The 24230-nt window shown below is 40.8% G+C and overlaps 1 long non-coding RNA gene across 2 annotated transcripts; it reads left to right on the top strand.

Annotated features, from left to right (window-relative positions):
* Positions 1 to 12272: 12272 nt before the first annotated feature.
* On the top strand, positions 12273 to 22880 carry LOC148155569 (uncharacterized). Of its 2 annotated transcripts, none has more exons than XR_015765243.1 (2): positions 12273 to 13073; positions 21206 to 22880. It is a non-coding gene; the product is annotated as an uncharacterized LOC148155569 (long non-coding RNA). The 2 variants fall into 2 exon arrangements; XR_015765244.1 differs by having other exon boundaries at positions 21190 to 22880.
* The last annotated feature ends 1350 nt before the right edge of the window (positions 22881 to 24230 follow it).

Genomic DNA, 24230 nt, shown 5'->3' with positions numbered 1-24230 from the left:
CAAATTCTTATGTGTCTCTGTACAGCTAGCTTTGCTAACATCACATTAACGGAGCTTACCTTCTTTGAGCTACTTTTCTAAGTGACGAAAAAAGTTAGACGTTGTCTCCACCGTCTGTGAAAGCGAAGTGCTGCTGAGTTAGCTGTGGCCATCGGATTTCTTACTATTTATGCAGCGCTATTATATTACTGACGATTAGACAAACATTTTCTGCCGCTGAGAGAAAACCACTGCACATGTCTTGGAGCGCTGCACGCGAGTGAAAGGTGGGGAGGGGAGGAGAGGAGGAGGGGGGAGTAACAGAAACAGTTGCTTGGATTTTAATCGGTGCATTTTGCATCCACTGAATACAAAGATGTTAACAAATAAAGTGGACAGTATGCTGTACGTTTAGTGATATTTTCACAGTTGCGGTCTCGACTGGTCTTGAAATAAAATGCCGAGTCCTCAGAGCCCGAGACCGAGACAAGGCTGAGACCAAATGCGGTCGAGTCCGAGACGAGACTGAGACCATCAGAAAATGGTCTTAAGACCGGTCTCGACACCAAGACCGATCTCGAGTACCACAACACTGCTGGGGAGTGAACCCACGACAGCCGCATTGAAAGCTAGAGCCTCCTATGTGGGTTGTGCTTAACCCCTGCTCAGATTTCTATGTTGATATATTCTTTACACTGTTCTGTGTTAGATTGACATGTTCATAATGTTAACTTTTGACAAAATACACTAGTGTTGGGTAAGTCAACACTGATGTGTGTTTAATTTCAACTACTGTGAGTGTTGATTCAACTATATCACAAATGACACTTTCATAAGTGTAATTTCTACCCCATTCAGAGTGAACAATATAGACACTTTCAAAGTGTTGAATTCAACTCTGTAGAAGTTGACTGAACACTTCCAAATTTGCTGTGTAGTTGTCATGAACATGGTACGCAGACTTCGAGTGTGCATTTGCCCAACGACGCTTTTAAAAACACTGAGCTGGGTCCATAGTTGACAAACTGTGTTTGTTACTATGGACATTTCCAAACCTGCCAGGTGTACAAATAGCCACAAAGAAACCTGTGCATATCCAAGTGTTATTAGCCATATGAAAGAGCTGTGAAGTAGCATGACTTTAGAAACCTTTAAGTTTTCCTTGAAGCACAGGGATATTTGTGACTTGCATTTTAATTGCAGTTGGTCTCACTTCCCACAAATTTTGGAGACATTCTTATGAAAACGAGTAAAAGTAGAGACTAAGACATGCACATTCAGGAAGCTGCGTTTTGTCCGGCCTTGTGACCACACACACGTTCCAATCAAACAGGGACAGTACTCCTTGAACCAGCGACCTAAGGATTACCACTTTTGAACCTTACAGTCCTCCGCTCTACCAACTGAGCTATCAAAGGTGGCATAGCACATTGGTAAGAAGCAGTCACATGCCACTACACATCTGCCTTCGAAAGCATGTGTCTCTTAAGTTAGATAACTATTTCTTTATTTCATTTTAATTTCATTTACATTAGGATTGATTGTGTTTTGTAGGGCTGTTGTAAATTAATATTTTAGTAATCGAGTAATCTACAGATTATTCTTATGATTAATCAAGTAATCGGACAAAAATAAATTATAAAATTAAATATTGGTAAATCTGGCATAACACTGGTGTTACTATCAGATATCAATATTGGTCCAATTTTCATCCCTACCAGTTACTTTTTTGTAGTTTAGAAAACTAACCTGTAACAATAATAGCTCACTTTATAAGTTAACCTGAAGAAAAGTTATACAAAGATCTGAAATTTTATTCAGTTTAATAATAAAGAGGCAGGCTCACAAATACGCTTATAAAAAATGTCTATGATCCAGCTTTTAGTTTATGTATTCATCTGCAGTGAGTTTAATAGATCAACTCTCACCTTGCCGCATACCTGTCAAGCTTCGGGGCTACTCGTCAGCGGGGCTTCAAGAGACGTCGACTGCCAGCATACCGACGCTTGAGTGTTAGCCAGTTATGGTAACTCTGAGCCCTCCTGTGATCAAGTTGTGTTTTCAGTTGAACTGAACTAATGCTTTCTGTTGTCTGGATTCTTTTCAGATGTCCCTGTGACTACAAGTCTGGCTATAACTTTGAGTTTCCCTTGTGACGCCGTGGATTTATTACCCATTGATGCCCAAGACCACCACTCGCCATCCTCGTTGAAAAGAAAGACTCCGGTGTCAGAAAATCCTAGCTGGCAGTCCGCTCGCTCTCTCCGTGAAGCATTCAAGTCCTACTACCTGTCCGCCCTCCACCGCAGTACGACCTCCACGTCCAGCCCAGATTCTCAGCGCCCCAACCCCTGGCTGCGTCGTTTTCTCCCCCCTGTAAGCATATTACCTTCAAGTTAACTGAATATTCCCACGGTCTCTGAACTCGCCTCCTGATCTGTTATTTTCCCCAGATGTCCTGGCATTAGTTTGTTTCTGTCCACTTCGAGTTTTATGAGAACACACCTGGAATTCCTGTTTGTTAATAAATCACTTTAACTGATCTTTGCATCCTGATTTGTGTTCTGCATGTGGGTTCGCAGTATTGATACAAGCATGACAGGTGTGCCAAATAATAAAACAAATTAACGAAGCTTCGAGGCAGGTAAATTTTCCTCGAGGAATTTTAATAATCGAGGTCCTCGAATCATTTGAGGAATCATTTCAGCTCTGATGTTTTGTGTATATGAATGTTTTTCTTTAATGTGTGTCACTGTGTAAAGTATGAGAGAGCTTGCAACTATGAGTTACTGATAAAAAGAACTAGAAGTTTCTGTTGGAATCCTTGTCAGCTCTCATTTACTTCCATACATTTAGAGTGAGGGTTTCCGACGACAAGTCTTAACTAAAAATCATTCCCTCCAATGAGGTGAGGGGTAGTTGCACGACAGTGGATAAAGATGTGGCATTGTCGTCCACCTGGTAACCGAGAAGTTCTAACTTGAGGTGTGTTCTTTTTGCTGTGACTGTATAATCTGAGATCTGTGTTGTTCAGGGCTCTTCTACTGACTGTGTTCAGTGAAATATAGGTCTTCGAACGCTTTTGCCTTTGAATAAAAATACAGACAAGAATTAATCTTTCTGTAGTTATTGGAACACTGATAACAGAATTTTCCACAAATGTCTCTTCAGTGTCATGTTTAGGGAGCCTTGTTGGCACAGTAGGCAGTGTCAGTCTTATAATTTGAAGGTTGTGAGTTCAACCCTAACATGGGGGATGTGTTCTGATTCTTCTTATGCCACTCACTGCGATGAGTCAGTTGTGGTCCAGGGCGATGACAAGGAGCTGCCTTCCGTGAGAAGGGCTAGTGGCCAACAGAAAAAGGTATAGTTCAGAAACGATAAAGATCATGAATGTGGTTAAATCCCTGACACCTCTGTTAGTGGAACTTTCCAGGTCAAGTTTTGTAAGGTACTTAAGATTCCCAAGCGCTCAATAAGTTCATCAACTCTTGGCATTGGATAAGCATCAAAAACAGAGACAGCATTAAGTTTTGAGAAATCAACACAAAATGTCTGTCTTATTTTTCTTGGGAACAAAGGCTGCACCACTCACTTGCAGAAGGTTCTATGATCCACATAGCCAGCATTTCTTCCACTTCCTGTTTTAGTGCTGGCATCAGTTTTGCTGGAAATCTGGAGGTTGTATCCCTGATAGTGGGTTGATTTAGACAGCAAAGTCATATGTCATGATGGGTGTAGCCTGGTTTTGTGCTGAAAATCTCCCTTGGCAATATGGTCAGCCGCTCCTCCTGCCATTCTAGAGATAGATGGCTTACATCTGGCAATAGCTTTTCCCCAGCATTAGATGGAAGGAATTGCTCTTGAGGTTCCTCTTTGTTAATTACAGCCCACACACACAACTGCATTGATTGAACTGGCTGTTTAATCCACTCCTTCAGCATTTTGACATTAAATGGTGCTTTGACATTAAATGGTGCTTGGTACAGCAATCTGGCATGTTGAGCTCACAAGTGACCAGACCTACTTTTTTGTTGATGAGAAAAGACCCCTGCCACTTGGCTTAGAGGCTGCTTTTCTGCTCTGTCTGTCAAAGGAGGAGGACACACTTTCTCTGTCTCCCTGCCCTCCCTATCTTCCCTGCTCAGTGTCTGTGTCCTGTGTTTTTAGAGCCTCCTTTGAATAGCTTCCGAAGTTGCAAATTATGGATCGGGTCAGCTGGTCTCTCAACCCAATTGATACAATTTTTTCCACTGGGAAAAATTGGAAATTGGTAAAGGGGAACCTTTGTGTTCTGACAGGACATTCTTCGCTGGATACACAATGGATTCTACATGGAAGTGGAAGACCGTGTGCCTGACGATGCTGTCAGTTGAAGATGTGTACATGATTGGATTCATGATAGCAGGTTTTCTGCTTATTGGAGTTGGCGGCTACCTGGCTTATCAGAAATTTTGGAAGATGCCAGCGGGCGTATTGGCAACATTGAGGCTGCTGGGTATGGTTGATGGAATCTGCAGAGCGATCAACACTCAGACTGAGATGATACGGGAGCTGAGCCGCATACTGGGTACGATTCTGGAACAGGACCGTGGCCGGGCACCGGATCTTGGACTCAGAATGGATATGGTGTGACCTTGGAGTATGTTGTTCGCTCAGATTAGGAGGGAGACCCTAAAAATTTGGCTATTTGGATTTGCCATTGAGAAGCACCAGCGAGACTTTCAAGGCAGGCAGCAAACTGATGTCAGCCTGACCTAAACAAATTTCTGCTACGAAAATCTGGACCCCAGGCTGGCCTTGGCTGGCCAACTATCCTCCCCTGGTTTGCCAGCTATCCTCCCCTGGTTATGTCTAAAGAAGACTCTGTAATGAAGAGTGTAGCTCAAAAACTGTCCAGATCTCAGGCAGCACAGCAGAGTGGAAACACAGAGGCTCAGCACCAGTAGCAACTGAATTAAACAAAGACTGACACGATGAGCTAATGCCGACACAGGACTTAACAGTTTAACTGTGCCGGCAGACAAACTATCATAGACAAGGACCCAACAAGAGACAAAGACAACAGGTGGGTTTAAATACACAGGGAGGGTAATCAGGTAACTAGACACACCTGGGAAGCAATCAAAGGGGAAGACGGAGAGACAACAGAGACTCACAGGACAGAAACTGAACACAGAAAACCCTTAAAAATAAATACTGTCGAGAAAAGTCGAGCTCATCCCACTTCCCCATGCTGGAGATTTTAGTTTAATAATAACAATAAATAAAGTTATCTTTAAAACTAATTACACAGGTAACATCTAGACCCAACAGTAGAGTCAGACGGTAATAAAATTAATCTGGTTGTGTGCGTTGTTATTCTGTCCTGCAAACTTTGCTTTAATTCTACTTTTTTCTATTTAATCAAAAAATCATAATGAGACAGAAAGAGAGTCATGGAACAGGAAGAGCAGGTTTCCTGAAGAAAGAGGAAGTTTCCAGCCTGCATGTGAATAAAAATAGTTCAGACTGCTCATTTTGAGCATTAAAGGTTTAAAGAATAAAATCTAAACATTTTGAGTAATTGGATAAAACCCAGAGTAAAATACTTAAATTAATAATGATAACTTATGATTAAACCAATAATTAATATTGGTTTAACCAATGGTTGATGTTGGTTTGATTATAAGAATATTTACACTTACTCTTAAACTTATGGAAGTACTTACAGGTGAAACAAGTAACTATAACTTTGGTATCAAATAATTAGAATAATGGATTATTCTTGGTTTCTTTTCAGAAATGTCTGTAATAACTCAGATTATGATTATAATAAGAGTAACTAAAAATTTATGGTTATTATAAAATTACAAATGAATGCTAAATCAGAGAAACTAAAAGGTTATAAATGTGATTTTGACATTGAACTTGAAATGGTGTAAAATGTGTAACTGTTATTAAAGGTCACTGATGATGTGTTGGAGGTAGATGGTAGGTGAAAGGTCAGGGGAAAAGAGGAACTGATAGGAGAGCAGAGGTGACCAAGGGATTAGGTCATTAGAACAGACATCATGTCTCCAAGATGGTGATGGATATGAGATAATCTGTCCAAGCAGTCAGTACAGAAGAAACAGGAAGTGAGATTTTTTGAGATGCATGAAGGAAACAGATGCAGAAGGCAAACAGAGAACTTCAGAAAGTTCAGTTCTAATAAACAAGGGAGTTCATCTGAGGGTTGAGGCCAACCAAGACGCAGCTGTGTGGGCTGCTAACACCTGTTGGAGGAAAAACATTCCAACTTCAGAAGATGAGCTTTAACCTAACAGAGCTCTGTGGTTCCTCCTATCAGTGTGAGAGTCAGGGTGAGGAGGCGCCATGTTAGGAAGAGAAGTGGAAGCTGCAGGATCTGCAGAACAAACAGGTCATGATGCTGGGCTACTGATTATCCCTCTGTCTGGACACAGGATCAATAGAATAGATCATAAAAGCTAAAATGAATGGTTATATGCCAGACATGGAAAACTGGGATGACTCCATGCCATGATGTTCAGGATTTAGGTCTCATGGCATCTCAAGGTGTCAACATTGCAGCCAGTGGGCTGAAGGAAATACAGCTTTATTTTGTAGCAATTCAAGAGCTACCAGCTTTTATCGCTTTGCAAAAAAATTAATCAGCACAGAAACTCCAAAGCACACAAAGAAGCTATTTATTTATTTACTTATTTATTTATTTTTTGTCATAGTACCCCAAAGAATTAAAACTACTTTCACTCCTGGTTGCAAGTGTAGTTTTAAAAAGTTGTCATACATTTCAGGTAAGAAAATGTGGACAACCGTTGGTGTTTACCTGTTCTGTGTGGAAGAAAAGGTTAAAATATTCTCAATATTCTCATGAAATGTGTAAAATCTCTTAGCCCTGCATCAAAACCGAAAGTCCACATACTTTTCCCACTTAGAGATGAGTAATCTTGGACCATGCCCAGTCAAGAAATGGCAGCATGAAATATTTATGCCTTGTTCTGTTCCTACATTAAAGACCCACATTGAACAATAACAACATGCTGTTTAAATTCATAACTATGTAGAAATATTAAGCATTTTAGTAGTTCCATATATTTATAGCCTACATACATTGAATACCAGGATACCAGATGGTTGCTCAATTTCTCTACATTAGTTATGACTTTAAATGCAAAGAAGAAATTATTTCATTGGCACTTTCTACTTCCTTTGTCCAGACCACAATACAGAGTCCCACTTAATATACAGCTTTACTTCACAAACACACACTTTCAGCAGTGAAGCCCTCAGAAAGTGTGTGTGTCAGGGAAATCACTTGGAGGAGAGGGAATACACACTTTGTTGTGCTTACTGCAAATATGCTGCAATCAGCAAAAAGAAAAAAAAACTGCCTTTGCTCCCATTTAGGGCTGCTTTCACTGCACATTCCTACTTTAACAGCTAAGAGGGATGCCCGGCTGCTTTAATTGGTTCAACTCACCTGCTGAGACCCACAAATACTCTAGTGACAGGTAAACAAAAGTGTCAAGATGACGGGAAGAGCTTGCTTAAACAGTCAGCTGACTCGTTGAACAGCAGAGTCAAACATTTGGAGCTGGAATAATACACTGGAGGGCAGAGGTGATGAAATATTTAGTCATACTTCTTATAAAGTACGTTCACAGCACTTTGACTCTGACCAGATTAAGGGAGGTGTTTCAGTGGTATCCAACATCCATTATCAATTTTAAGCAATACACTAAAGAATTAATCTATTGGTCTATTCACGCTGAATTTAAATTCTACTCAGATTTCTAATTTGGATGACTTTCATTCCACTTATTTCAAAAGTTTTATCTTTGCTCTATTTCAATAAATAGAACAAAGTTATCTTTGAAGTTATCATAGGACTCATCCTAGGACTCAGCAACATGAGTCCTAGGATGATTACTAGGACTGTATGGGGGAATTTTTCTGCCATAATCCAAGAGCACACATTTTCTGTTTGAAACAGGACTTCATGTCTTTCTTCTCAAAACTTGTAACGCTTGTACTCAAAACTTCTCCTGGTGCTCACACTTTTTTATTGTTTCTCTGCTTGGACTCTGCTGGCTTACTAAACATGGAACTGCCTTTTGAGGTTGGCACAGTCGCCTAGCAACCTCAGCCAATAGAAAGAAAATGTACTGGGTGCGTTTGCTTCCTTCTAGCAGGTGTGCCTGCTAGAAGGTGCAGGTTGCTACTCTCGATTGTAGCAACCTGTGCCACCCACTGGATGTAGGGAAAAAAAACATTTTCAGCTTTCTGCTCCGTGTTTCACTAAGCATCCGTCAGCAGTGTGCTGCTGATCACTAACAGCCTTCTGATATTAGGCAGGATTTTGTTCACCCAACAGAAGACAACATCTATCTATCTATCTATCTACAGTGGGGCAAAAAGTATTTAGTCAGTCACCAATTGTGCACGTTCTCCCTCTTAAAAGGTGAGAGAGGCCTGTAATTTTTATCATAGATATACCTCAACTATGAGAGACAAAAGGAGAAAAAAAAATCCAGAAAATCATATTGTCTAATTTTTAAAGAATTTATTTGCAAAATATAGTGGAAAATAAGTATTTGGTCAATAACAAAAGTTCATCTCAATACTTTGTTATATACCCTTTGTTGGCAATGACAGAGATCAAACGTTTTCTGTAAGTCTTCACAAGGTTTTCACACACTGTTGCTGGTATTTTGGCCCATTCCTCCATGCAGATCTTCTCTAGAGCTGTGATGTTTTGGGGCTGTTGCTGGGCAACACGGACTTTCAACTCCCTCCAAAGATTTTCTATGGGGTTGAGATCTGGAGACTGGCTAGGCCACTCCAGGACCTTGAAATGCTTCTTACGAAGCCACTCCTTCATTACCCGGGCGGTGTGTTTGGGATCATTGTCATGCTGAAAGACCCAGCCACGTTTCATCTTCAATGCCCTTGCTGATGGAAGGAGGTTTTCACTCAAAATTTGACGATACATGGCCCCATTCATTCTTTCCTTTACACGGACCAGTTGTCCTGCTCCCTTAGCAGAAAAACAGCGCCAAAGCATGATGTTTCCACCCCCATGCTTCACAGTAGGTATGGTGTTCTTTGGATGCAACTCAGCATACTTTCTCCTCCAAACACGACGAGTAGAGTTTTGACCAAAAAGTTCCATTTTGGTTTCATCTGACCATATGATATTCTCCCAGTCATCTTCTGGATCTAGCAAACTTGAGATGGGCCTTGACATGTACTGGCTTAAGCAGGGGGACACGTCTGGCACTGCAGGATTTGAGTCCCTGGCGGCGTAGTGTGTTACTGATGGTAGCCTTTGTTACTTTGGTCCCAGCTCTCTGCAGGTCATTCACTAGGTTCCCCCGTGTGGTTCTGGGATTTTTGCTCACCATTCTTGTGATCATTTTGACACCACGGGGTGAGATCTTGCGTGGAGCCCCAGATCGAGAGAGATTATCAGTGGTCTTGTATGTGTTCCATTTTCTAATAATTGATCCCACAGTTGATTTCTTCACACCAAGCTGTTTACCTATTACAGATTCAGTCTTCCCAGCCTGGTGCAGGTCTATAATTCTGTTTCGGGTGTACTTTGACAGCTCTCTAGTTCTGGCCATGGTGGAGTTTAGAGTGCGACTGGTTGAGGTTGTGGACAGGTGTCTTTTATACTGATAACGAGTTCAAACAGGTGCCATTAATACAGGTGGAGGACAGAGGAGTCTCTTACACAAGAAGTTACAAGTCTGTGAGAGACAGAAATCTTGCTTGTTTGTAGCTGACCAAATACTTATTTTCCACCATATTTTTCAAATAAATTCTTTAAAAATCAGACAATGTGATTTTCTGGATTTTTTTTCTCCTTTTATCTCTCATAGTTGAGGTATATCTATAATGAAAATTACAGGCCTCTCTCATCTTTTTAAGAGGGAGAACTTGCACAATTGGTGGCTGACTAAATACTTTTTTGCCCCACTGTGTATATATATATATATGTATATATATGGGCTGCACAGTAGCTCAGTTTGTTGCCACTGTCCAGCCTTGTAGCCATGCAGACCCCTGGCCCGGGGTCTTTCTGCATGGAGTTTGCATGTTCTCCCTGTGCATGTTGGGTTTTCTCTGGGTACTCTGGTTTCCTCCCACAGTCCAAAAACATGACTGTTAGGTTAATTGGCCTCTCCAAATTCTCCCTAGGTGTGAGTGAGTGTGTGTGTGTGTGTGTGTGTGTGTGCTGGTTGTTTGTCATGTCTGTCTCTGTGATGCCCTGCGACAGACTGGCAACCTGTCCAGGGTGTACCCCGCCTCTCGCCCAGAATGTTTGCTGGAGATAGACACCAACAACCCTCCTGACCCCACTAAGGGACAAGGGTGTAAGAAAATGGAATGGATGGATGGATATATATAAATCGATATATATATATATATATATGGGAAGTGGGATGAGTGTCGAGCTCATCCCACTTCCCTATGCTGGAGATTTTAGTTTAATAACAATAAATAAAGTTATCTTTAAAACTAATTACACAGGTGACATCAAGACCCAACAGTAGAGTCAGACGGTAATAAAATTAATCTGGTTGTTTGTGTTGTTATTGTGTCCAACAAACTTTGCTTTAATTCTACTTTTTTCTATTTAATCATAAAAGATCATAATCAGACAGAAAGAGAGTCATGGAACAGGAAGAGCAGGTTTCCTGAAGAAAGAGGAAGAAAGCTTCCAGCCTGCATGTGGATAAAAATAGTTCAGATTGCTAATTTCAAAGCATTAAAGGTTTAAAGAATAAAATCTAAACATTTTGAGTAATTGGATAAAACCCAGAGTAAAATACTTAAATTAATAATGATAACTTATAATTAAGCCAATAATTAATATTGGTTTAACCAATGGTTGATGTTGGTTTGATTATAAGAATATTTACACTTACTCAAACTTATGGAAGTACTTACAGGTGAAACAAGTAACTATAACATGGTATCAAATAATTGGAATAATGGATTATTCTTGGTTTCTTTCCATTAATGTCTGTAATAACTCACATTATGATTATAATAAGAGTAACTAGTTAGTTATGGTTATTATAATATTATAAATGAATGCTAAATCAGAGAAACTAAAAGGTTATAAATGTGATTTTGACATTGAACTTGAAATGGTGTAAAATGTGTAACTGTAATTAAAGGTCACTGATGATGTGTTGGAGGTAGATGGTAGGTGAAAGGTCAGGGGAAAAGAGGAACTGATAGGAGAGCAGAGGTGACCAAGGCCTTATTGCTAAACTTTAACTTTCCTAAGAAAAGGTTAGACACAAGAGGACTGTTGAGCAACCCTGGGTCATTAGAACGGACATCATGTCTCCAAGACGATGATGGATATGAGATCATCAGTCCAAGCAGTCAGCCAATGAGACAGGCACAGCAACAAAGCTAGCCAATGCAAATGCACTAAAAGGGTGGATAAACCCTTTATAAGGTGAGTGCAACAGAGGAATCTTTGGTTGGATCCTTCAGGCAGCTTCGAGCCAAGATCGAGATGGACAAAGAACTCTGCAGCTGAAGAAGAGCCGGAGCCACAGAGCCGAAGACTGTTCTGCACATGGGGACCAACCCGTTAGCCCCGCAACATGTGGCTTCAAATTGCACTTCTCTCACCAGCTGGGTTTGGGACCCAAAAGATAAAGACAAAGACCAAGGCAAAGATGAAGATAAAGACAAAGATAAAGAACAAAGGCAAAGAGGAATAACTGGTGTATTCCTTCCATGAGACCAGCTCGTCTACATCTCGATGGACTAGAAGGATCATGAGATGAGGAGAAAGGAGCTACAGAGCTGCAAGACAAGAAGCTGAGGACCACTACGCGCATGAGGAAGTCACCGTGAGGCCCGAGACCTGCCGCTCTAAGTCAGTACTCTTCCTGTACTGGGAGTCTCCTGCTGCTGCAAAACCTTTCTAATCATCAGGCCAGTTCTGGGGTTCAAGATGCCAAACTCTGTCCGTATCTCTCAAAGTTTCCCTTTTTTAGTTCACAGTGTCAGCATTAGGGAAAGACAGGCTAGATTATTGATTTTACTTATTTGATTATTTCTGTTACTGATTTAAGCTGTACTGACCCTTGCAAAATTTCCTTACTAATAAAATAATTAGCATTAAGAAAATCTAAAAGATGTTGTGGACATTCAATTAATGAGTCACCTTAAAGTTCTTTGATGGTTGTAAAATAGCTATGAAGTTTGATTCTGGGAGGAAAAAGTGGAAAATGTTTTATAGGTTGCCTTTAGCCAAAACAACACCCTTGGGACTCATCCGAGTCACTAAAACCTACCTGGTTCAGTAACAAGTGCAAGTTGTAATAAAGAGAAAGAGCCACCGTTAACAGGTGTGCTTGTAAGAGAGGAAATACTATCTAAGGAGTTGTTTGGCGGAAAAAAGACCTGGCGCCTCGGCGAAGACTTTGGCTTCACACTAGGTCAACCTGACCGAATTCTTTCCTTCCATTTGTGTGCAAAGCGCAAATGGAGCCAGAATTTACTGGAAAGGATGTCTGTTTGTGCAAGATAAAATCAACAATTTGAGATAAATTGTCCTATTCAGCAATTCTGAAATGGAGCAGATGTTGAGTTTGTGAGGTCCAAAATATTTTAAAGGTCGTCCAATACACACTCAGTATAAAGCGTGCCAGAATCTTTCTGCAAAACAACAGTAGCACGCCATTGGTTGAAACTTTCCAACACACACTGATGAAGATGGAAAAGTATAAAACAGGTCGAGATTAAGACTTCGGGGAGATTTTTTGTGACAAGACGATGACGATGAAGATTTTTGTATTGAACTGAAGAAACTGTAAAGAGGTATCCGTGGTAGTGTAATAAATCTCCAGCTCGTCTATGGCCTAGCAGCAAGAACTACGTCTCTGTGCGTTATTTCTTTTACTTAGATATTTAAGAGTAAAGCCACCTTTCAAATCCTCAATAAAAGTGGTGACACCCGACGTTTGAATGAACAATTGAACAACCAGGAGAAGAAAGGTGACTAGCTTCAGCCTGACTGCGGACGGGAGCCGTCTGGGCCCAATCACAGGAAAGAGGTAAGCTTTTATCTCTTTTACTTGTTAAAAACAGAAAGGTTTCCTGTCTGCTGGCGGTCTGAAGTGCTAAAAAGAGTGATTAAGTTCTTTCTGCTTACCATAGGCGAGTAATTTCTTTGCGCAAAGAACGAGCTGCCAAAAATCTGAGACTCATAGGTATCTCGTACATTCTGGAAACATGCAGCTCGGAAAATAAGCACTTTTTCAGTCTGGTCTCACCCGTTTTGGTGACGGTAACAAGGAATTCTCTTCCATTATAAGTTACCATATATCAGCCAATCTGGTGTAGTTCTTCTGAACAGGCACTTTCATTGAGCTGACTAATAAATAACATATCACGATTTGTTAAATTTGGCAGGAGGCCAAGAACCTTAACTTTAGCATTAAACCAGCTGAGCCACGAAGAGAGATTGGGATCTCTGTGAAAAGCGCTATAAAAATAAAGAATAAGAATAAGAAGAGGCCAGGAGAGGACAGTTCTTCTTTTCTCTGTGAGACCACCGAATGTCTCCATGAGAGAGACAGCGGAGTTTCCTTAGCGGAGGGAACGTGTTTTTTCTCCGAGGAGTGACCACGGCATATCCCATCCACGAAGAGAGCAAAAAGCTCGTCTGGTGGGAGAAACCAAAGTCCTCCATGAGATGATGTGTGGCCTGAAATAGAGTTGAAAATGAGTAAAAAGTGAATAAAGAAGTTCAAGTGAAGAAAATAGAGTTTTACAGATTACTTTGTGAGTTAAACTGCAGTAAATGTTCTTTCATTTCATTGTTTGAGTTTTTGGTGAGGAGTTTAAGTGTTTCTGTCAGCCTTGGCTAAAATAACTGAAGTCCTAATATAATTGTGTGCACACATTAAAATTGGACAGCGGCTAAACAGCCAACTAAATTTTATATATTTATAATAAATACATTAATAAATATAATTACACTAACTAGAATCCCCGGGGAGGAGAAGGAGTAAGGAAAGAATAAGGAGTAGAAATGCAAATGGAATGATTGTTGCTGAGATGAAGGCTGAATAATTGGGAATGTATGTTGTCTATTGTGTAAGTATTTGATTGGCATGCCTGTATATATTGTAAAAATCTGAAATGTGCATGTTTTTGGCTTTTTGGGCTTATTAAATAACTGACTGCTTTCAAAGTAATGTTGAGCATTAGAAGCCGCCGTGCTCTGTATTAAAGTTGAAATTTGGTCTTCATTTTGACTGCAATTGTTTAACGCTGTTTGTAACGTGTAATTTTATGCTGTGCAATATAGATAGGAAATATCCATATCTCGCTGCTATATTTCAGAAAAGTTGGGAGAAAGAAAAGAGTTTCTTGGCTGAATCCCCAGAAATACACACACACGAACTTTCCCTTCCACCCCTTCTCTCCCTATCCCTTGACCTCCCTTCCTCCCTCCTCACTCTCTTTCCTCTCTCACTTTTTCTCTCTTGCCCTGCCCCTATCCTCTCTCTCTCTCTCTCTCTCTCTCTTTCTCCACAACACGTCATTCGGTCCCGGATCTGTCGTGAACTGAGACCATTCTTTGTTAACACCCATTTGTAGTCCATAGTATTTAAGACTGCCCACTTCCTATTACGCAAAGTTGGCCCCCACCTTTGCTCATTTCGGACTGAAGCAGACTGAAGTTTAGTTTTTCCTTTTTTCTCTCCTCTGCTTATAACAGTGAAGAGGTCTAAGCCTAAAGCCTTGAGTTAACTCACATAATACAGACTTTTATCCAAATAATCATTGTTTCTGTGACACTGAACTATGTTAAACATTTTTCAAATGTATATTTTACTGTAAATAGAGTTGAATAACTAAAAAACTTGGTTAACTGTTACATTTATTGAAGAATATTTAACACTTAACAATATTTAGCAACTATAAGCAATAATACTACAAGGAACAAACATTACAAGTATAACTAACTAAAAATCAACTTATTTTTTACTAAATTGGAAAAATTAAAAAGTTGAAGGACAACAAAACTGCAAAAGACAGAATTCTAATAGTGAGACAACTGCTAAATAAGCAAGATGAGCAACATACCTATTGTCATTATTGGTTCAAAAAACCCAGAATATGCTTCTCAAATTCCAAAAATTTCTAAGAAGTGGCAAAAGAGAACGCAAGGACTTCCGTGCCCGTGGCCAGAAAACGGGAGCTTTGACTTATCTCTTTGTGAACAGATGGAAACTCGGATTGCAGACTACAAAGCAAAAAGCAAAGGAAAGAAAAGACAAGCCAAAAGAGAACTAGAATTAAACATTTTACAGCTATTCAAGGAAGAAGGTGAAAAATACCGGAAAAACTTAAAGCAGCAGGTAATTGAGCTGAAAAATAATTATGAAAAACCAGATGATGATCAAATGAACCCTGCTGGGTTGTATCCAGCCCTGACAGGAGTTCTGAATATCACAGGTGATTTTGGATACAGGAATGATGATCAAATTAGGGACATTAAACAAGGTAAAAACAATGAGCTGGAAACTCAATTAAGATAGACCCTCTACAGGGCACACACCACGATCAACAGTAGTACAAACACCAGCTCCACCTAGAGGTGCACTACAGACGAGCACAAGTGCTACAGACAGTAGCACAAATAATAAACACTCAAAAAGCATGGAACTACCAACGTCATATGCAAATCCAGATGGCTATAAGCCAGCTGGCAGATATGACACATCATTACCGCCAATCCAAACCAGAAGTCAAACCTCTGGTGCCGGATGTTCCACAACACGGACAGTTGGAAATATTAAAATTCTTGACTGCTACGCTGGAAGTAATAATAATAAATTTTTTGATGGCTACGCGGGTCATCTGAAAAGACGCAGAAGCGGAGACGCTTATTGGTTAAAGTTAGGCCCAGAAGTCTTTAATATAGAACGTAAAGCAAACCAAACACAGATACAGGACATAGAGGAAGAATTGATGAAGGCCTTGTACGATTAGCTGAAACAGAGTCAAGATGTGATAATGGTGAAGACGGAGCAATGGCTGGCCCAAGTACAAGCACTCCGGTCAAAGAACAAAAAGCCCCAAACCAAAAAGAATACGATTTGAGATCCAGACCTGACATACGCAAACCTGATCGTTATGACCCCTCAAAACAATTACCAATCATATTAAAAGGAGATATTGCTCAATATTTGCCATTTGCCTCGATGGATCTGGTAGGGTTAGTCTCGCGGTTGCCGGACATTCATAATGGTGCGGGAAGATGGATAAGAGCACTTGAAGAAGAGACACTTGGCAAAATCTTGGCACTTGGAGATATCAAAGCCATTCTAGCAAAAGTTGTTGGAATTCCCACCATGCAGAACATTTTGAAGGATCATCCCTGGATGCTACAAGAAAGAGCAGACGGGACTGAACTAAATGCATGCCGGACAATGATCTGGACAGCCTTGAGGGCAGAATTTCCAAAAAAAAGTGGACCCTAAGAACATGAAAGCGGAACCAATTGGTGACTCGGAGAATCCAGCATCCTACGTTGCCAGGCAGTTGAGAAGGTGGAACGAAGTAATGGAGTTTGATGTTGACGAGTACCCAATGATTGCAGGTGTGTTTCGAAAGTCATTGGTGGATGTAATGCCTGAGCCAGTGCACACCAAACTTGAAGAGGTGGTGGCTCTGATGTCTATGCCACACAAGGAATTTCGTGATCATGTGGTACACGCAATAGAAAAATACCGAAAAGATGAACAAAAACGCACTGACCAAGACAAAAACATTCAAAGGAAATTGGCTCAATTACAGCTTGGAGAACTTAAAGAAAAAAACAAGACTAAGACCCAAGCTGCAGTGGTAAGGGGGGACCAGCATCCCACCCCAAATGTAGCCAACCTTCCTAACTCTGTGAATTCAGCGCCACAGATGTATACTCCAACTTCGCAAATGACTCAGCCTTCTCAACCAGTGGTGAATATTTATTCACAACCGTGGAACTCTCGTCCATTTGTGCCTCGAGGAAGACAGCAAAGAAGCCCTTCATGACCTAACAGGGGACGAGGTGGTCCGCCCAGAGCACCCGGAGCATGCTGGACATGTGGTTGTTTTGGACATCGTGCTGACCAGTGCCAAAATGGTGACAACTCATTCCAAAGACGGCCGCGTGGCAGAGCCAGACCAGTTCCACCGACAGCTCCATACAATCACCGAGCAGTTCCATATAATCAACAGGGAACTCCATACGATCCTCAAGGAGTCCCATACGACTCACCAGTTCAACAACATTCACCAGCTCAATCCACCAAATTTTGGATACTAGGGATGCCCAGAGGACCCTAGGGGAGAGAGTCAGTACCCAATTCTAACTACAGGTGCTGACGATGAACCAATATTGAAAATTCAAATTGAAAACAGAGAAACTCCAATGTTGGTCGATACAGGAGCAGCTTACACTTGTGTAAGTCCAAATTATGCAACACATCTCCCCATGTCTGATAAATTTGTATCAACAGTAGGGTTCTTGGGAACAAGACAATTAATCCAAATGACAGCTCCTGTTCGAATTACAACAAATGACAATGAAATAAAAATACCAATTTTGGTATCTGATCAAACCCTAATAAACCTGTTGGGAAGAGACGCTCTATGCAAATTAAAAATGAAAATCTGGTGTTCTCCTCAAGGTGTGTATGTTGAAAAAGAAGGTACGGATCTTCAAATGTTCATGCAACAACATGAAGCCAAAGTTTATTGGCTTGGAGACATTAATAATTCCATTAAAGAGGTAATTTCTAAATGGGGACAGTACATTCAAATTCAAATTCCAGAAGCCAAAAAACCATTTCTAGACTATCATTGCACAATGTACTATGACATTTCAAAAAGTACAGAGTTTGAAGAACAATGGGACAAAGAAACACAAGGTGAAGCAGTGAACCTTGAGTCCCAATATATCATTGTTGGGAAACAAGGAGCAGCGCTAAATGTAGAAATTAATGATTTCATTTCACAATGGTACAACGTTGCAGAATCTGTACCACACATAACCTTATTTGTAAATAAAAACTTTCATGCTAAAGATCTTGGACCAATGATGAAAATCGCAACACAGATTAAATGGGAACAGACAGAAAGCCCATTAATTTTCCAATCAGAAGATGCAACAATGATTAAAATAATAAGTGAAACTACTATGACAGCAAAACCGCAGGTGGTAACAGTACCGATTAATGACACAAAACAAACAGAAGAAAAAGATGAGTCAGTTGAAAACCCATTAATGCAGGACCCATTAAAGCTGGTTCCTGAATCAGTATGGTCAAAACATGAAACAGATGTGGGATTAGTGAAATCAGCTAACCCATTTAAAGTTGAACTGAAACCAAATGCTAAACTTCCATTTCGTCCTCAATATCCATTAAAACCAGAAGCAGAAGAAGGAATCAGCAAAACCATTGAAGGATTGTTAACAGCAGGAGTGTTGGTGGAAATTGAAAGTCCATGCAATACGCCAATTTTTCCAGTTTTGAAAGCAGATAAGTCAAAGTATCGCCTGGTACATGACCTTCGCACAATAAACGATGTAGTAGAAGACAGATCATCGGCAGAAATGCCCAACCCACACACACTTTTAACCGCAATCCCTGCTGAAGCAAAATTTTTCACGGTGATTGATCTTTGTTCAGCATTTTTCACCATTCCCTTAGCGGAACAATCTCGATACTTGTTCGCATTTACTTACAGAGGTAAGAAGTACAGCTACACTCGATTACCCCAAGGTTTCAAACACAGCCCTCATTTGTTCAATCAAGCACTCAGACAGGACTTAGAAGGATTGGAAATAAATAGCACATTGCTACAGTTTGTTGACATTCTAATTGCGTCACCTACATTGGATGATTGCCATCAGGATTCGATAAAAGTCCTTGAAAGACTGGCTGAAGGAGGGTACAAAGCCTCCAAAGACAAATTACGGTATTGTCAGATACAGGTAGAATACCTGGGTAGACAACTCTCAGAAGGGAGCATTGGCATATCACCTTCTCAACTAGAGGGTGTCAGCAAAGCTCCAAGTCCACGAACAGTTAGAGAAATGATGACATTTCTCGGTATGACAGGTTTCAATGCCGATTGGATAGAAAGTTATGCAGAAAAAACAGCACCACTCAGAGAACTCATGAAAGAAACAGGTCATCAAAACCAAAAGAATCTGCTAAATTGGACATTAGAAGCAAAAGTAGCATTTCAATCTCTAAAATGTGAAATGCAGAGTGCACCAGCACTAGCAGTTCCAAACTATGACAAACCATTCTACCTATATGTTGCGAACAAAAAAGACATGTATGTCACAGCAGTTTTGATGCAAGAAACATGTACAGGTCGAAGAAAACAACCAATTGCTTATTACAGCATAAAGTTGGACAATGTAGCACAAGGCTGGCCACCATGTTATCAGGGACGAGCAGCAGTCTACCATGCTTATGAAAAAGCTTCAACCATAACAATGGGTTATCCAGTTACAATATTAACTCACCACAAAATCGCAGAGTTAATAAATCTAGGAAAGTTTGTCGTAACAAAAGCAAGAAGTTTGCAGTATATGCTACTTCTGACATACCCTGACATAACTATTCAAAGATGTATCACCAACAATCCAGCAAATGTGATTCCCTTGGATTGTGACTGAGAACCACATGAGTGTGTAGCAGAAACAATGAAATACACAAGACTCAGACCTGATTTGGAATCCACTCCATTGCCTGACGCAGAAGTCACATACTTTGTTGACGGGTCATGTTTCAGAGACCACCTAGGAAACCACGCAGGTTTTGCAGTGGTGAAATAAATAGGTGAAAATTTTGTAACCATCAAAGCTGAAAGATGTGACCAACCATGTTCTGCACAACTTGCGGAACTTAAAGCATTAACTGAAGCCTGTAAAATGGCTAGGTCAAAAGTCGCAAATGTGTTCACTGATTCAGCCTATGCCCATGGCGTATGCTTTTTATTTGCCGCAATTTGGAAACAAAGAGGTTTCAAAAGAGCAGACGGAACCCCAGTGCAACACGAAGCACAACTGAAAGAATTAATTGCTGCCATGATGCTTCCTTCGAAGCTGGCAGTGATCAAGTGTCAAGCACATTGCAAAGGCAATGACATCGTTGTGAGAGGTAACAACATGGCAGATGAATCAGCAAAAATGGCGTCCAGGAGCCAAATGGCTATCTTGGCACCTGTGATAGCTTTAGAACCAGCTGTAACACCGGAAGATGTCATTTTGATGCAACAACAAGCAAGTAACAGTGAACGTGATCTTTGGGCACGAAGAGGTGCTACGATGAGTGAAAATGGCTTATGGAGGTCACACACAGGCCTACCAATAGCACCAGTAGCATTGTTAACATTATTGGTCTCAGAAGCCCATGGCTTAGACCACTGTGCCCGAGGAAAAGTCATGGACAAATTGAAAAAACAAGGTTTCTGGTCTCCATACATGCAAGACATGGTAGATGAAATTCTAAGCCAGTGTGAAATATGTGCCGAAAAGAATGCTCGGAAAGGTATAAAACCAGGTATTGGACACATTCCAGTTCCAGACGGACCTTTCAAACACCTGGTGATAGATTATGTAGACATGCTCAAACCAGTTCAAGGTAAAAGGTACATGTTGGTGATAATTGATCGTTTCAGTCGATGGGTTGAAGCAGTACCATCAAAAACCTTAGGAGCAGACACAGTTATCAAATTTTTGACAAGAGAAGTAATTCCAAGATTTGGAATTCCATCTGAAATCAGTTCAGACAATGGTTCGGCTTTTGTACAAAAAGTTGTTAAAGGCATTTTGCAAAAGCTACAGATCAAACAACGTTTTGGCGCAGTCTACCACCCTCAAAGCCAGGGAATGGTGGAACGCATCAACGCCACGTTGAAAGCAAAGCTTCGGAAAATTTGTGCATCAACTAAACTAAACTGGGTGGATGCTTTGCCACTAGCACTAATGAGCTATCGGATGCAAATGCACAGAAGCACGCATTTAACACCGCATGAAATGCTGACTGGCAGACATATGCCTGTGTCACAATGGAGGTTACCTTTCAAGGGACCTCCCCTTGAGCAATTGCAAACTGAGTTGAAAGATTATGTTGAACAACTAACTGCTATCCATAGAGCTATCTATTTGCAGGAAAAATCCAGAAGTCCAGAGTCGACGGTGTGGGAACCACCGGTGAAACCTGGAGATTTGGTATACATCAAGGTGTACAGACGGAGATGGCATGAGGCTCGATGGGAAGGACCTTATGAAGTCAAGAGAGCAACCCCAACGGCTGTCCAAGTAGAAGGAAGTACCACTTGGCATCATTTAACTCATTGCACTAAAGTTCAAAATAAAGACAAACTGAAATTTGAGTTTTACAAGGAAGATGAGCAGAAGCCTCACAGCGATGAGACTGATACTGATAACTGTCCAACTGTGGATATTGACAGAAGTGGTGAACCGAGCAGCAGTGACGGCAGAGACGAACTTACACAATCTGCAGCCGACACCACGGGACAAACCAACCACGACGAACCACAGTGACAGAGAATGGACTCGCAGACAGCCTCCAGGGGGGACAAACGGTGACTCAACGACGACTGTTCACAACACAAGATCCATCTCCAATGACAAAGATAAGTATCACACAACTTATAGAAATCCAGACAAGTACATACCAGTGTTCTTTCCAGCAAGTGTCAATTTTAATGTTCCCACAAAATTGATTCGTAAAACTAGACGTGCACTTACAATGGAAATGGACAGCAAGTTTAACAGATACCGAATTTCTAACTAATTCATAAAATTGAATTACCAGTAACCCTAGTGTATGAAGGAGTTAAAGACTTAGTAGGAATGCACAACAATAAAACAAGGCTTCGTAGAAGCCTGGGGGATTATGGGTTGAATGAAGGAGTATATTTGAATCTTATAGGTCAACCAAGAGGAATTCCAGATGAATTCAAAGCACAGCATGAACCCCGCGCAGGTTTTGAATCTATCTTACCTTGGATCACAATTAACAAAAATGTTGAATGGATTAACTATGTTTATTACAATCAACAGAGAATGATCAACTTTACCGTTGAAGGATTTATGGCCCTAGGAGAACAACTCCATGAAACAAGTAGAATGGCAAAACAAAACAGACAAGCATTAGATTGGATCTTAGCCAATATGGGAGGAGTTTGCCATATGTTTGCTAATGAATGCTGTACTTATATCCCTATGAATACCTCGCCAAAAGGTACATTTAGAGCAGTAATGACTAAGTTGAAGAAATTGAAATCGGAATTCAAAGAAAATGCAGGAAAGAACACCTGGTCATGGAAAAGTCTGGAGGAAATTTTAGGTGAATGGGGAGCCTTTGTAGTTAAAATAGGAATAACACTGGTAGTAATACTAATTGTTATTTTTCTGCTTGTGTGTTGTGTGATCCCTATCATGAGGAAATGGACTGTGGGGACTGTATACAGATGGATGACCAAGGACGGTAAACATCAGACGGACTAAGCACAAGGCCGCCCGGACCAGTGAACCTATGACCGATTCGAAGGACTGCTGAGCTCAAGGACAATTGATGCCTGAATTAAAATGGCTTATGGGATGTTGAAAGATCTAAAAGGTTCAAGGGAAATGAAGTCAAACTTGGGTTGGAATAAACGGACTCATGGAAAGGACACTGTTTGCATACACCATTACACATACTGATTACACAGTTTATACACTTTATATACAATACAACACGGGTGGCCCACACATAGTTAACACATTAGGAACACGTGTGAATGAGCATGAATGTGTGAGACAGTATGAACAAGAATGTGAGTATGAATAATAATGTAAGAGAGCGTGGATGAGCACAAGCATTAAGCGACCAATACTTTGATCATTATGATTAACATTTAATTCACACAATCACTTTGATTATATGTGCGTCATGGACACTTCTTCATAATTGTCATCAAGATTATGTATTAATGTTGAAGTACTATTGTTACTATGTATATCTATGATTTTGGTCACTGTGGATCCATGATTGTGTTACATTTGTGCCAGATTATGGGATACTGGTGGTCGCCCATGGCGAGCGGGGGCCATAAGGTAGTTTTTTCCCTGGAAAGCAACAAAAGGCCAACAGGGTTTTTCGACCTTATACAAATGGAAGAACAATCATGGAAGCAATGACCAAGCAATGTTTGATCAATGCATTGGAATTGTTGTATCAGTTACAGTAACTCATGAAACACTGTTTACCCCCACCATTCATTTTATTTCACTTTTAAGTGACTTTTATATATATTTCTAAGGTTTATATACAGAGTTGTACTCACAGGTAGATATGTAAACTTAGTATAGCAAATACAAACAACTGCTAAGGTTAATTAGGATTCCACTTGAAAGCGGAATAGGGGGGATTATGTAAGAGCGGAAATACTATTTAAAGGAGTTGTTTGGCGGAAAAAGACCCTGGCGCCTCGGCGAAGATTTTGGCCTGCTCTGTGAAACTAGCTGATTGTGGGCTGCTCAATCTGGCTAAATCACAGGGTGAAAAAGGGTGGGACATCTGGAGGCAAAGGTCGTTAGAAACCAGGCTAGTCTTTCTCGCGCCCAGCTTAAACAGAATGTCCTCTATATTCTCATCTGTAGTAATACTCCAGAGTTAGAGGCTTCTCGGGCCCGTTAGACGGAGAGCTGGGAAGCACATCTCCCTCCTCTCAGAAGGGGAAGTAGAGAGAAAGAGGGGAGGAGGGTGTTGCGCAATGATAGCTAGAAAGACAGACAGACAGACAGACAGACCGATCGATAGAGACGTCGCCCGGCCAAACAAGGTCTGCATCAGGTGCTGGGGTCTGTTGGAATGCTACTACTCAAGTAACCCTAGTCAGAGGGTGCTTTCACACTGCCATGAAAAGATCGGATACAGGTCGCAATCGGAATTGAGTCACTTCAGGCTGCAGTGTGAATGCACCCAGAGAGGTTACATGCAAAGAATGTGGAAGGAATGGTTAGTTCGACATTCCCAGTCTACAATGACTGCTAAACAACTAGTAGCTCAGTGTTCCAACTTCCGCAAATGGCAACTGCTATCACAACTTGAGATTGACGAGGTACAACACAAATGCTACGGCAAGGGGGAGGAGCCAGGACACCAGGTCAGAGTGGAGTTAAC

This window comes from Poecilia mexicana, unplaced genomic scaffold (genome assembly GCF_051168715.1).
Source record: "Poecilia mexicana isolate PSO_F unplaced genomic scaffold, ASM5116871v1 scaffold_14, whole genome shotgun sequence".
In the NCBI taxonomy this organism is placed as follows: domain Eukaryota; kingdom Metazoa; phylum Chordata; class Actinopteri; order Cyprinodontiformes; family Poeciliidae; genus Poecilia; species Poecilia mexicana.
The sequence above is the reverse complement of the archived record's forward strand: the minus strand, read 5'-3'. Positions and strand labels throughout refer to the sequence as shown.